Raw genomic sequence first — 13122 nt, 5'->3', positions numbered from 1 at the left:
CTCTGGGGAACCAGGTTCTAAGCCGTCCAGCATTGCGGCCCAGGGTTCGGATTCACGGTCCTGGTTCGGATTCCTCCTTCCCCTTCCTCCCTGCTGCCCCAGGCCTCAAACGTCCCCAGCTCATTTTCCTTCAGAGTGCTGATCTTCCAGCATCTGACACTATTCAGTGAGCCGTTCATTTTGACAGCCTCCCCGGTTAGAATATAAGCACCAGCAGGGCAGATATTTTTTATCTGCTGTTTACTGCCGAAACCCGAACACCTCCCAGAGCTGCTGGCACTGGAGAGTTTTAGCAGTGAATAAGCTCCTGTATCAGGGCCCAGCTCAAGGACAGCAGCTCAGGTAGGGTCCTGGCGGCTCCAGTCCGTCATGCTCAGCACAGCTGGCACCCTGCCTTACGTGAAGTAGCTCCTAGGTGGATTCCACTCCCTTCTCCTCCTCTTCCTTCTGAGCTCCAGCAAGAACACAGCAATGCACCATTTACATGAAGCTGGTTCATGCCATCTGCACACGTGTGCAATGAGGACAGCCGGGGTGGCACAGAGCTCGCGTGCTGCGTCGAGAGGTCACAGACCAGCAGGAGCCAGAAACCTTAAGACGGGCTTGATGTCGTGGTGCCCTGGTGTTGTGCATCTGCCCTGGCCGATTTTCGCTTTTTGTGTTTGTTTATAAGCTGGTAGCAGACAGGGGACGACTTATGTATTCACCTGCCCTTGTGGTCTGGAAGCAGCCTTTTCATCACACCTTTCACCCAGGCAGGCAGTGAACCCACTCTCGGTCCACCGTGATCTCCGTGGGGCCCTCACTCCGTTGTCCTCTCGATCCTGTCCTCTGTGGAGGTGGGCCGAGCAGACTCAGTCCTCCATGTAGCCCCAGACGACGGCCGCCCGCTGTTTGGAGCTGGCTGTGATCTCGTCTTTGAGTCACAGCTCAGTGTTACCTCCTTTCCTTGTAGATTTTTTTTTTTTTTTTTTTTGAGATGGAGTCTTGCTCTGTCTCCCATGCTGGAGTGCAGCGGTGCAATCTTGGCTCACTGCAACCTCTGCCTCCTGGGTTCAAGTGATTCTCCTGCCTCAGCTTCCTGAGTAGCTTGGATTACCGGCGCACACCACCATGCCTGCCTAATTTTTGTATTTTTAGTAGGGACCGGGTTTCGCCATGTTGGTCAGATTGGCCTCGAATTCCTGACCTCAGGTAATCCACCCACCTCAGCCTCCAGAAGTGCTGGGATTACAGGTGTGAGCCACCGTGCCCGGCTGTAGATCTCTTCATTCTCCGCATTGTCACAAAATGACCCACATGCAAGAATTATGAGGTTACTTTGCGAAAAGGGTGGTGAAGTGCCAGGTGTCACTGATGTCCAGTACGTAAGTGTGTCAACGTACGCAGAGTTATCACGCACAGCAGCAGCCACTCCATGGAGAGAGCGGATTGGGATTTCACCTGGGAGCCTCGCAGCGTCACCACGACTCCGCAGCTCTGGCTCTGCCTGCTCCAACTCACCGGACACGCAACTCGCCAAGCCTCGTTTGTCCAGAAGGTGCCAGAATAACAGCTGTGGGTGCAGCCGTGACGCCACCCACCCGGAGACGCGGTTCCCTGGTGTGACATTTGTTTAATAAAACAGCAAATGGCTCTTGACCGTTTGGATTGGGAGTTTAATGCTTCTTTCTCCCTAGAAAAAGATAGAAGAAATATTTATGTCTGGGGAAGAGGAAGAGGAGGAGAACGAGGCTATCACTTCAAATTTTAATGGAGAAGACAAGGAAGACAATTTGTAAAAAATTATGTTTTAATATTTACAGAGAAAAATGTCTGGAGGGAAATATATTAAAATACACCAAAATGAGTAAGATCTCCAGGTTTTTTTTTTTTTTTTTGCTTGGTTTTTAAAAATGAATAGTTATTTGTGTAATGAGCATTAACAAAAAGAATGAAAACAACCTTGCTGAAGAGCGAACGCTTTAGTTCTAGGAAACAAGGAGAATGGCTGGGGGGTTCCCTGCTTATGATTTCTGGCTACAAACGGAGAGCAGAGCTTCAGGGCTGCTTTCAATGATCTGGTGTTTAGCGGCTTCCTGAGTAACTCGCCCCCAAACAGCTGAGCCAATTCCGCGTCAGCAAGCGCTTCTGCAGTCAAATTTGGCTGCAGGTGTGTCGTATTTTGTGGCTTTTAAAGACTCCCTGTCGCCCTTCTCCGAAGGTAAGCTTTGTCTTTGGACCATACCCACCTGAAACCCAAGTCCCTGACACCGGCCTTGGTGCCACACCTAGCCATGTGATTTTCTCTTACGTGGAACAGTTGTTAAGAGATTTCCTTTTTTTGGCGTCTTGTTTTTTAAAGGGCAGCTCCAGGAACTCTCACTCATTGCTGGTGGGAATGGAAAATGGCACCGCCACTTTGGAAGACAGTTTGACACCGTCTCACGAGACTGAACGTCCTGTGACCACAGGATCCAGCACACACTCCTTGGTATTTATCCAGAGGAACTGAACACTTGGACCCAGAAAAGCCTTCGTGTGGCTGTTTATAGCAGCTTGATGCATTATAGCCAGACTTGCAGGCAACCATGATGCCCTTCAGGAGGTGAATGATGTGAGGTTTGTTCTTGCGGGGTTTAAAAAGGAAGAAACTGAGGCCAACACAAGAAGATCCAATGTGAAGGAATTTATTCAGGTTCCCGGACGAGGTTCTGCAGCCCAACAGGAGGGGCCGGAGAAGTCACACAGACTCCTCTCAGACAGGGGGTTTTATAGGCAGTGAAGGAGCTCAATTGGTTGTGGAGAGCAGGACTGCTATTGGGTAAGGTTACAAGCCTTTGTTTGCATACAGGACTTGGCTGCTATTGGTTAGAATTACTCGGCTGCTATTGGCTAGAAAGACTCGGCTGCTATTGGCTAGAATCACAAGACCCCGCTTGCATACTGGGTTCTTTAAGGGAAAGCCAGGCTGTGCGAGAAGGGGAGAAGGAAACATGCCCGAGCTTGTCCGAGCTTTCGGGGAAAAAAGGGGATGGGGGTGTGCGTCAGAGTTCCCGGCGAGGCAATCGGCCTTACAAATGATAAACTGTGGGAACCCCAAACAGTGGGGTGCAGTGCAGCAGCGGAAGGGGCTGAGCCAAGGAGCCGGGAGGGTGTGGAGGAGTCTTCCAGGCAGGGCCTACTCAGTGGAGGGAGCGGCCCGAACATGTTTCCACCTGCACCATTCCAAGGACGAGACGTTCTAGAAAAAGCAAAAAGATGGAAATGGGGAAAAAAATCAGTGGTTGCCAGGGCCTTGGGGAGAGGCAGGATAAACAGGTGGAGAAGAGACGGATTTTAGGGCAGTGAAGCTCCAGTGTGCGATCTGATCGTGGTAGAGACGCATGACTGCGTTTGCTGAGCCCAGGGATGCGCACACACAGACTGAGCCCCGGCCAGCATACACTGCGGACTTCAGCCAGCAACTGCGTCCAGTTTTAGCCGCCAGCGACAACGGCTGTGCTCTAGCCACACAGGATGTCGGGAAGAAGGGAAATTGGAGGGCGGAGCGGGGTACATGGGACCGTGTGCTTTCTGCATAGTTGTCCTGTGAATCTAAAACTGCTCAAAAAAAAAAAAAAATAAAGCCTATTAGAAAAGTGGGAGTAGGACGTTGTGCTTTTAGCTATCAAGGACATGTGTCCCTCTGAATCAGTGTTAGCAAGGGAGGAATTGGCTGGGTGTGGGTTCTCACACCTATAATCCCGGCACTTTGGGAGGCCGAGGCAGGTGGATCGCTTGAGCCTAGGAGTTAGAGACCAGTCTGGGCAACATGGTGAGACCCCATCTCTACAAAAACTACAAAGATTAGCTGGGTATGGTGGCTCACGCCTGTAGTCCCAGCTTCTCGGGAGGCTGAGGAGCCACCGCACGCCAGGTTGGGCGACGGAGCTGCCAGGCGAGGTGTCACAGCCCCAGCATCAGAAAAATGTTCAGTTCACGGGTCGTAGGGTAGTGAGAAGAATTTACAGATGGCGGCACGGGTTTGAAAAAGAAACATTTTAGCAGAAAGAAAGAACGTTGCAGAGGAGGAGTGCGGTGAGTGTGTCCGTGAGGGGCCGAGCGATGGTGGATTTTTCTTAGGGGCATTTATGGACCTCAGAGCAGGAGCTGAAGGGAAATTTGGGCCATGTCAGCAACGGAGGTCACAACCAATGACCACCTGTAGGCGTTTTGCTGCCCTGATGTCAGCAAGGGTTGCGCACTGAGTTTCCACATGCATGCCTTCCAGAGACGTAGAGAAATCCTAGTTACTTGCAAGTTTTTGGAAAGAGGCCTGGAACCAGATGCTGGCTTTAGATAATATCCCTAATGGCTTCTGGATTTCTCAGGTAAGGAGTGCTGTCTCTGCATGGCCTGCCTGATGGTCACCAGATGATCTTCGCTCTCCTCAAAAGCCAGACCCTGTCTCAAGAAAAAGGGGGTGGGGTTGGGGAGGAGTAGGGCAGGGAGTATTTCGAAACTTGAGGAAGAGTTAATGGACAGGGATGGGGCTGTCTGAGGGTCTTACCTCATGGTTGCCCCCGGGCCGTGGGCAGGTTCCAGCCAGGCAGAGGGTGGAAGGAGGTGTGGACAGCAACCCTCAGAGGCTGCCATTCCCCGGCCAGGGCTGATCTCTGCGGGAGGGAGGGCGCGTGAAGGAAGGATGGGGAGGAATGGAGGACAGAGGAGGGAACGAGGGTGGAGCCATGCCAGGCCCTCCCTGTGGGTGCTGGGTCAGGCTGGCGGCTCCTGGGACAAAACTTCCCCTTTTCATTTTCGAAAGACAATGTCAAAACAACTTAAAGTCTTTCCAAACATAGTTCCCTGAACCCACCGCTGAAGGACGTGCCACAGGAGAAACACACGAAGGAAACATGTTCCTCCCTGGCAAGCAGGCTGTAGGAGCTTGTCTGCTGTCAGATGGAGCAGGTCCTGAAGTCCTTCCCAAAGTCTGGAATTTTCACACAAGTTTGTCACTGCGTAACACTAAAAATCCAGCAATTCGAAAAATCATGAGTTATTACCTCAACAATTTGCAAAGGTCAGAATTATTATTTCTTTGCCATTCCTCTGGTAACAAAAGTTTTCTTCCTTTTCATTTGTAGGATGTTTGTGCCAGGTGATGGGCAGGTAGGGTGACGCCACCCGGTGAGCTGTGTTTAAGCAGCATTTAAAGAACAAGGGACCTGGTGCTGTGGCTCATGCCTGTCATCCCAGAACTTTGGGAGGCTGAGGCAGGTGGATCACTTGAGGTCAGGAGTTCGAGACCAGCCTGGCCAACACAGTGAAACCCCAGCTCTACTAAAAATACAAAAGTTAGTCAGGCGTGGTGATGGGTGCTGGTAATCCCAGCTACTCAGGAGGCTGAGGCACGAGAATCTTTTGAACCCTGGAGGTGGAGGTTGCAGTGAGCCGAGATTGTTCCACTGCACTTCTGCCTAGGGGACAGAGCAAGATGCAGTGTCAAAACAAACAAATAAGGTAGTTGGGAAGGGGGAGGACCACGGGGAGAGGGAAGTGCAGCCACCTGAGGCCCGGCCAGGCTGGACCACGTGTCTCCCACGTGTCTCCCACGTGGCGCCCTGCACTGGAACGGCGGCTGGCAGGGTGCCCAAGGCACCCACTCTGACCTGAGCATCCCTCAGGGACATTTGCAAATTCAGGCCAACAGGAACCCAGTTATCATCAGTTCTGAATTCTCATGTTGTAAGTCAGGCATCCTCTCACCCCAACGCAATAAGCCTTCTGTATGACAAAATCCGATTATTTGCCTAATAAAAATCTCCGAGAACATTCCATGCTGACCTTCCTTAAAAATAAATGTGGAGGCCAGGCGTGGTGCTCACGCCTGTAATCCAAGCACTTTTGGAGGCCAAGGTGGGTGGATCACCTGAGGTCGGGAGTTCAAGACCAGCCTGACCAACATGGTGAAACCTCGTCTTAAAATAAATAAATAAATAAAATAAAATAAAATAAAATAAACGTGGAAGCTGGGAGGGGTTTGCGAGAGCTCTCTGCCCCCGCGTTGGGTCGGGCAGACACAGTCGGGCTGTGGAGTGTCCTGTGATACCCACCTGCTTATATTCATATTATGCACCTGCAGCTTGTCCCAAATGTCATCAGCATAGGCCCGTTCCCTTCCTGACAGAGGCTTTGACCGTTTGGAGAATGTCCAGCCATGCATTTCTGTTCCCAGGTAAGATGTAACAGCGTTTGCACCATTTCTTCCTGGCGCTAGGTCTGGAAGATTAAAGATTCTGTGTGGGTTTAACATTTAGTAACAGAATGTGAGCAATGTTTCTGTTTCTAATTACTAACTTGCTAATCTTACCTCAAAATCTAACCGTTTAGCAGACATTGAAACCAATCTAAATTAACACTTCAGCAAATCAAACTTAAGATGAAGATTTCAAATTGTAAATGAACCAGGATTTTGAAAACTTGATTTTGATTAGTAAAGTAAAAAATATTTTTATTAACTAGAGCAACTTTTTGAGTCTTTGCAGATATTGTCTTGAAAGGCAGAGGCATGGCTCTGGAACATTCCATGAAGATGATTTTCATAATGATCCAGCTCTGAAAAGGTCTAGCATTTGCCCCTGGGTTCCTGAGAAAGAGAGGAGTGAATAAGGAAAAGAGATAGGATTACTTTATTAATCAAAATTGAGTTTGCAAAATCTTGCTTGATTTAAGATTTGAAATCTTCATCTTAAGTTTGATTTGCTTAAATGTTCATTTTAATTTGTTTAAATGTCTGCTAAAGAGTTAAATTTTTGAGGTGAGATTAAAAAATTAGTAATTAGAAAAAAAGCATTGCTCATATTGTGTTAGTACCTGTTAAGCTCTGGGACCCTGAGGGCAGGTCACGCTGTGAGACGTGGGTCAGGCTGGGTGATGGTCCGAGCTGTCCGGAGCCATGACATTCGGGAGACTGTGCGCTCCTCACGAGTCTGAGACCCCGGGAGGCAAGTGCTCACGGTGGGAGCGGGCGCCTCGGCTAGCCTCCAGTGGACAGGTGGGGTGTGGCTTAAACCGGAAAGAGACGGGGTTACACTTTTAATTCCAAAAAGACAATAAAAAATGCCCATCCTTTATTGTTCCAGGAGGCGCCTGCCTTGTGTGGAGGGCTTGGCTTTTCTCCTCACGGACATGAGCTCCAGCGAGGTGCCCACGGTGTCAATTTCTTAAGGGCTACTGTGACAAAGTGCCACAAACCTGGCAGCTGGAAACAATGGCACTTTCCTGTCCCGCAGCTCTGGAGGCTGGAGCCCAGTGCCAAGGTGTGGGCAGGGCTGTGCTCCCCCAAGTCCCTGGGGAGGAGGCGTCCTGCATCTTCCTGGGTCCAGGCATTGCTGGCCATGCTCGGTCCTCTCTGGCTTGCAGACACTCTGCTCCATGCTCTGCCTTCCCATCATGGGGCGGTCCTCTCCGTGTGTCTGTCTTGCTTCCTCTCTAATGAGGGCACCGTCATGTTGAATTAAGGGCCCACTCTATTCCAGGTGGCCTCGTCTTAACTAATTACGTCTCTGAAACGAGCCCATTTCCAAGCAAGGGCACATCCTGAGGTCCTGGGGGTTAGGACATCAGCAGCTCTTTTGGGAGCGGACACCGTTCAACCCATGTGATACATTCCTTAGGAGATGTGATTCTTTATTTTGAGGTTGCAGCTGCTCTCACCAGACTAGGGTTAAAGAGAGGAAAGTCAGAGCAGAGGGGGAGAGGAAAGGCCATTCCCCAGGCTGAAGTGAAGCGTGCTTCTTGTTTCTAGGCTAAATGCAGGCGTTCGCAGCACTGATCCATGGATGGAGAGCCCTGGTTTCTCCCGGACCAGATCGACTTTCTGTTCATCTTTTGCAGGAACTTCCGCACCTGCCTTCTGACCCAGCTGGGCCAAGAGATTCGCTGTAAGAAGGCTCTGCTGCCAGCCGATGGCACTCAGGCCTAACAGGGAGCCACGCTGGCAGCTGGCCCTGTGTCGGTGAAGAGGGACACCCCACATTACCTTTTCTATGAGCCCCCCCAGCTGCATAGGGTGACACTTCCAGCTAAGCAGCAAAGTGACATTATCAATGCCATCAAATATTGGCAAGTGCTCTTGTTCCAATGGAAAGAGCTCAGAGTGAAATTTAAGCACCACATTAGGGAGATGAAGCCAAGCTTTCCACAGGCCCAGGGCGGGGTGACGGGGAAGGACGGAAACCCCACTGAGTTGTCTTCTTATCAAAGAATAGCAGTGAGCAGGAGTCAGTGTCAGGTGTCAGTGAGCTCGGAATCAAGCCAGATGGAACTCCTCTACACTGAGATCTAGAGCTGGGAGATTTCTGTAACACGGCTTTGGAAGCCCGCAAGTGCCCAGGCAACAGATACATAGTCACTCAACTGCCAGGCTTTAAGAAGGCTGTCCATAACAGACGGGCACCTCAGTAGTAATGCGCTGTGCCTTTCCGGCTACCTCTAGTATAACCACTGTATTTCAGTTGCTTTTGGTTGATGAAGCTGAGACTGTAAGACGCGCTATGTTGCACAGTGACGCCTTCAGGACAGAAGGTGCCTGTCACTGAACGCACCCGCCCTGATGGTTCCACATGCCGTCACGTGAACAAAAATCCCTGTCGTCTTTCATTGTAACTTTCATTCCCCTTAATTATCGGCCCATCAGTCATCACTTGTTGACATGGTCAATATTTCTTCTCTTGCCCCTTAATTTCCTTCCTCCAGTCTGTCATGGCGTGGCAAACCAGCTCAAGAAAGGCTACAAGAACAGAACTGTAGGTCACGGAAAATTGGCTCCGTGTAAAAGACCAGCCATTGCTAGCTGAGTAAAATGAATGACCTTTGCCCTGAACTCTGGGGCCTTTAAACACTCATTCAGAGAGCTCTTTTCAGCCCACTTCTTAATTCTTTGTTGTGTTTTGGACAGCTGAGCATCTCCCAGAAGGGACTTTCAGCCAGGGTACATGCCATCTCCAGTGACTGAAAAAGGACTGAAATCCAGCCTGTCCTGAGATGCAGGACTGAAGCAGGTGAGCAATAACACGAATTTGAAGAATGTTGTCTCAGTAAAAGCCAGACATTTTTATAACACATTGTTATATCCTGGTGACTCAGAGCTTCTGGTTACCGTGGTTAAAAATCAAAATGTGTTGTTTTCTATTTAATAACTTTGTAAGCTTTACACAGCATGACTGTCATACTTCGATGTCCTCGCACTTGGGAAGGCGTGGTCAGTACCAGCAGAAAGGGAGAAGAGAATGCGATTTTGGACGCGGTTAGCATTTCCCCGTCAAATCCTGTGTCAGACTGAAGATTCATTCAATTCAATCAGCAGTTACTTACTGAGTGCACACTGTTTCCCTCCGTGTCCCCACAAAGGGGGCAATGTCTCAACCCCAGACCATATGCATTTGAATGACAGAAGGTTGGCACGAGATGAGATAGTGAATGTGTGATTGACAAATTGTGTGTTGGGAGGAACACTGCTGGGAAGTTGTGATGAAAAGTAACTGGTGAAACCCACCTAGGTGTGTCGTAGGAAATGGGTATTCGACTCTGGCTGTGAATGGGTTCACCAGTCTAATCAATGTGAAACCGCGTAGACGCTCTCGTAGAGGGCCACAGACCCCGGAGTCCAGTCGCCTTCCTGCGGGCCCCCAGCAGACATCAGTCCAGCCCCGGGACAGGCTGGACCCGCTGAGGGGCTCGATCCAGGGGGAGCAGCAGGGAGACACCAGGACGAGTCCATTTTCTAAATTCAGTACCGGGGCGAGCAGTAGGCTGCCGTTCGCTGATGTGAGGGGCATGAGGAGGGCCAGGTGGATGAGGGTTCCAAGATTGGAGTTCACCTTGGTTTATGTTACTTTTAAGACATTTGTGAGATAGCCAATAACTCAGTTAGAGCAGTGCGCAGTGCTCTGGGTGGACCCCGGACCACATACACTTTAACGGAGAAGGTTGGTAGTAAGGGCCTGGCTGGGGCCTCCTCACCCCATGACTGTCCCCTCCATGTGGCTGACACGGCAGTGGAGGTGGCTGCTCCCCCTCAGATGTTCCCCGAGGAACCATCAAAAGGGGCAGAAGGGGGCAGGGAAGCTTCTGGAAGGAGAGGACGTAGGCTCTCAGGGTGAGTGGGAATGGCCGGGCCTTGGGGGAGGGAGGAGGAAGGTGGTTCACAGACGTGGGAGTCCCGTGGAGCTGCATGAAGACACAAAGATGTAACTGATTGCAGGTGATATGATCATTTGTGTAAATAAAAACCTAAACATGGTGAGGAATTCAATTCTTTTAAAAAATGATTTGTAGGTGTACTGAATTTCTAATTAAAATATCCAGTTAAAAAAATTTAGTGAAGAACATGTAGATGAAAATAGCCAAGGAAATATTGGAGGAGGTGGACGGGGCGCAGCCTCAGCAGAGAACGGACAGACAGACCGGGAGACAGGGCTGTGGGTGACGGGCAGAAGGAGCAGGTCCCCGCACCCCAGGCTGTGGGTGACGGGCAGAAGGAGCAGGTCCCAAGGTGGACAAATCCACTGTGCAGAGGATCACGGGAGAAGCAGTCAGAAGAGGGAGCGTCGTGTGACAGACAGTGCTGGGAGGACCACTGAGCACGAGAAAAACTTAGATTCTTACCCCATGCTCTACGCTAAACTAATTCCCATCGTAGTCCAAGGGTTACAGGTGTGGAACATCAGCCGCAGCGCCACAAAGGGCAGTCAGTCTCACTAGACGTAGTTCCAAGGCCTTCGCAAGCGTTCACCCGACATTTCCGCAGGTACTTCCTGCATCGCTGTTTTTATGATTACAGAAGTGGAGAAAATATTGACAACCAACAATGGAGAATTGGTTTTAAAGTATTACTTTGCATCAAGTTGATAGAATATTTTTGTAGATTGTAAAAACTGTATTTTATAACTTTTTTTGCATGGGAAATTTTTATTTTATGAAAGTACAGAATATAACAGTACAATACAACCCACATTTTATGTTTACTAAGTGGAAAGAAATACATTAAAGTGTTTGCAGTCATGATCAGAAGACAGAATTTTGTTTTCTGTGTTACTTTTATAACAGAGAAAAGTCCTGAGGCCACTTCAGCCTCCTTCCCATTAAGGTGCTCAGGCAAAGTTTCCTTTGGGGCTTAAATGCACGGCTGATGGCCTTCGGTCTAGAATTCTCTGCGTGCGGGTCGACCAAACAAATTGCTGTCAAATGGGAATGTGGATATCAACTTCGAGAGCTTTCTATGCGATTTCCGCCGAACTGCGTCTACAGCAAACCTGTGACAACGGCGTGCGGGTCGCAGTGCCGAGACTCGGCTGAGAAAACTGGGCAGAGCCTGATCCCGACAGCCAGCCAGGGCACCTGCCACGTCCGTGCCACGGCTCTGGGATGCGGGCTCTGCCAGCCTTTCCCTGTAAGTAACCCACAGAGGGTTGCCCCAGCTCGTGAGGGGTGCAGTGCTTACCCTCATCGGCAGAAGCCCCGGAGAGTGATTCTTACTTACCGGTAGAGATCCTCCATCTCTCAAAATGTTGTAGTTATGCAGAGTCATTTACATTTTTGCATAAACCACAGGATCTGCTCGGATCTCGGAATGACTTCTGTTCACTGCGGCAGGAACTGAAGGCTGCAGACCCATGAGTGGGTGAGGCGGAGGAGTGCAGAGACTCGCACGTCATTCTCAGCCTCTGCTGAGACCTTCTACATTTTGTCTTTCTTCACTCTGAACAAAAGTGAGTTCGGTAGAAGATACGGAGAAGATCTGGTAAGGATGAAACGGAACAAAACAACAAAAACCACCGGGAAGCGAAGCCCTCACAGCGTCGGTAGGAACACCAGATGGGAGTAACAGAGAGAGCGTGGTCAGAGCACACCGGCAGCACGTGTCCCGGTGCCATCCGGTCACTTTCATGCCATCTCCGAAACGGGAAGAACTGGCCTCGGTATGAGAGAGCCCACGTCTCCAGGGAGGGAAGCGGGCTGGCAGGCACTGCACTCGGGGAAGGACGGGTACCGCTGCGCTCCAGAGAACGAGGTGGGAATCTTTTCAAGACGTCTGACCTGGTGAGGACGCCGGGAACAATTGTTCTGGGAGTGCCGTGTGTGTCTCCCTGCCTGCAACCCTGTGATCCCCGAGACTAGGTCAGGGAAAGAGAGTGAGAGATAAAGCCTGATGCCTGCAGGGCGGGCGGCCCCTTTCACCGGAGGCCTTCTCCCCAAACCCTGCTCACCTCTGTCTCCTTCTGCCCCTGACTCTCTCCGTCTCGCTGTCTCTGTCTCTCTCCATCTCTCTGTCTCTGTCTCTCTGTCTCCCCTACTCTCTCTTCTGTCTTTCTCTCTCTCTCTGTCTCCCTCTCTGTCTTCCTTTTACTGTTTTCATTGTCTCTTTCTTTCAGGATTTTTCCTCTCAGATAATACGATGTAATAATTTGTGAAAGTCAGCAGTGTCTTATCAGTGTTTTCTCAAGAGACCCCCGCTCAGTTACTTCAAAGGTCAGGACAGAGCTGGAGACCCCGCCCCGCCACCCAGCATCCCCAGAGTGGTCCAGGCCAGGCCTCCTCGGCAAGCTGAAAATGCTGTTCCCATCCCTTATGCATGGGAGACCCAGGGTGTCCCCGTTTGGCCTTCACTTTGCCTGCAAAAGGGAAGAATCCCTCCTCTCATCTCAGAGAGGCTGGGTGTCGCCTCAGGGTGCTGACAGCCTTGAACCAGGGCTAGACCTGGACCCAGTCACATGTCAACCAGACTGAGCCCACCTGAAGCTGCTCCCTGAAGCCACAGTTAGGGAAGTGCTTGAAACAGCACAAGGAAGGCTGCGTCAGAGGAGGATGCACTCCTGCAGAACCAGTGACTGGCCGACATGCCTTCATCCTGACAGTGGCCACAGCCCAAATCCCAGCAGCCTTGGGAGCCGGTAGCTGGGACGAGCTGGGGCACACAGCGCTCAAAACTGAAGGGCTGGGGCAGGGTTGCTGCATCACAAATATATTTTTTAAAATTTCCAAATTTATATATTGTTACACTGCTTTTACTTTAATAATGATAAACATTAGTCACTTTAGCAAGGTACGATGGTGCCCCGTTCCGCAATCCCTTGTTCCTTCTGCTCCTGATTTCTG

At 50.4% G+C, this 13122-nt stretch overlaps 1 long non-coding RNA gene across 1 annotated transcript; it reads right to left on the bottom strand.

The window, feature by feature from the left end:
• Positions 1 to 10149: 10149 nt before the first annotated feature.
• LOC135268265 (uncharacterized) lies at positions 10150 to 12711 on the bottom strand. The gene is made up of 3 exons (XR_010336534.1): positions 11507 to 12711; positions 10633 to 10789; positions 10150 to 10194 (listed from the first exon to the last, which is right to left on the bottom strand). It is a non-coding gene; the product is annotated as an uncharacterized LOC135268265 (long non-coding RNA).
• Positions 12712 to 13122: the final 411 nt, after the last annotated feature.

This window comes from Aotus nancymaae, unplaced genomic scaffold (assembly GCF_030222135.1).
Source record: "Aotus nancymaae isolate 86718 unplaced genomic scaffold, 86718_ANA_hifiasm-v0.15.2.pri h1tg000040l, whole genome shotgun sequence".
Taxonomy (NCBI): Eukaryota; Metazoa; Chordata; class Mammalia; order Primates; family Aotidae; genus Aotus; species Aotus nancymaae.
The sequence above is the reverse complement of the archived record's forward strand: the minus strand, read 5'-3'. Positions and strand labels throughout refer to the sequence as shown.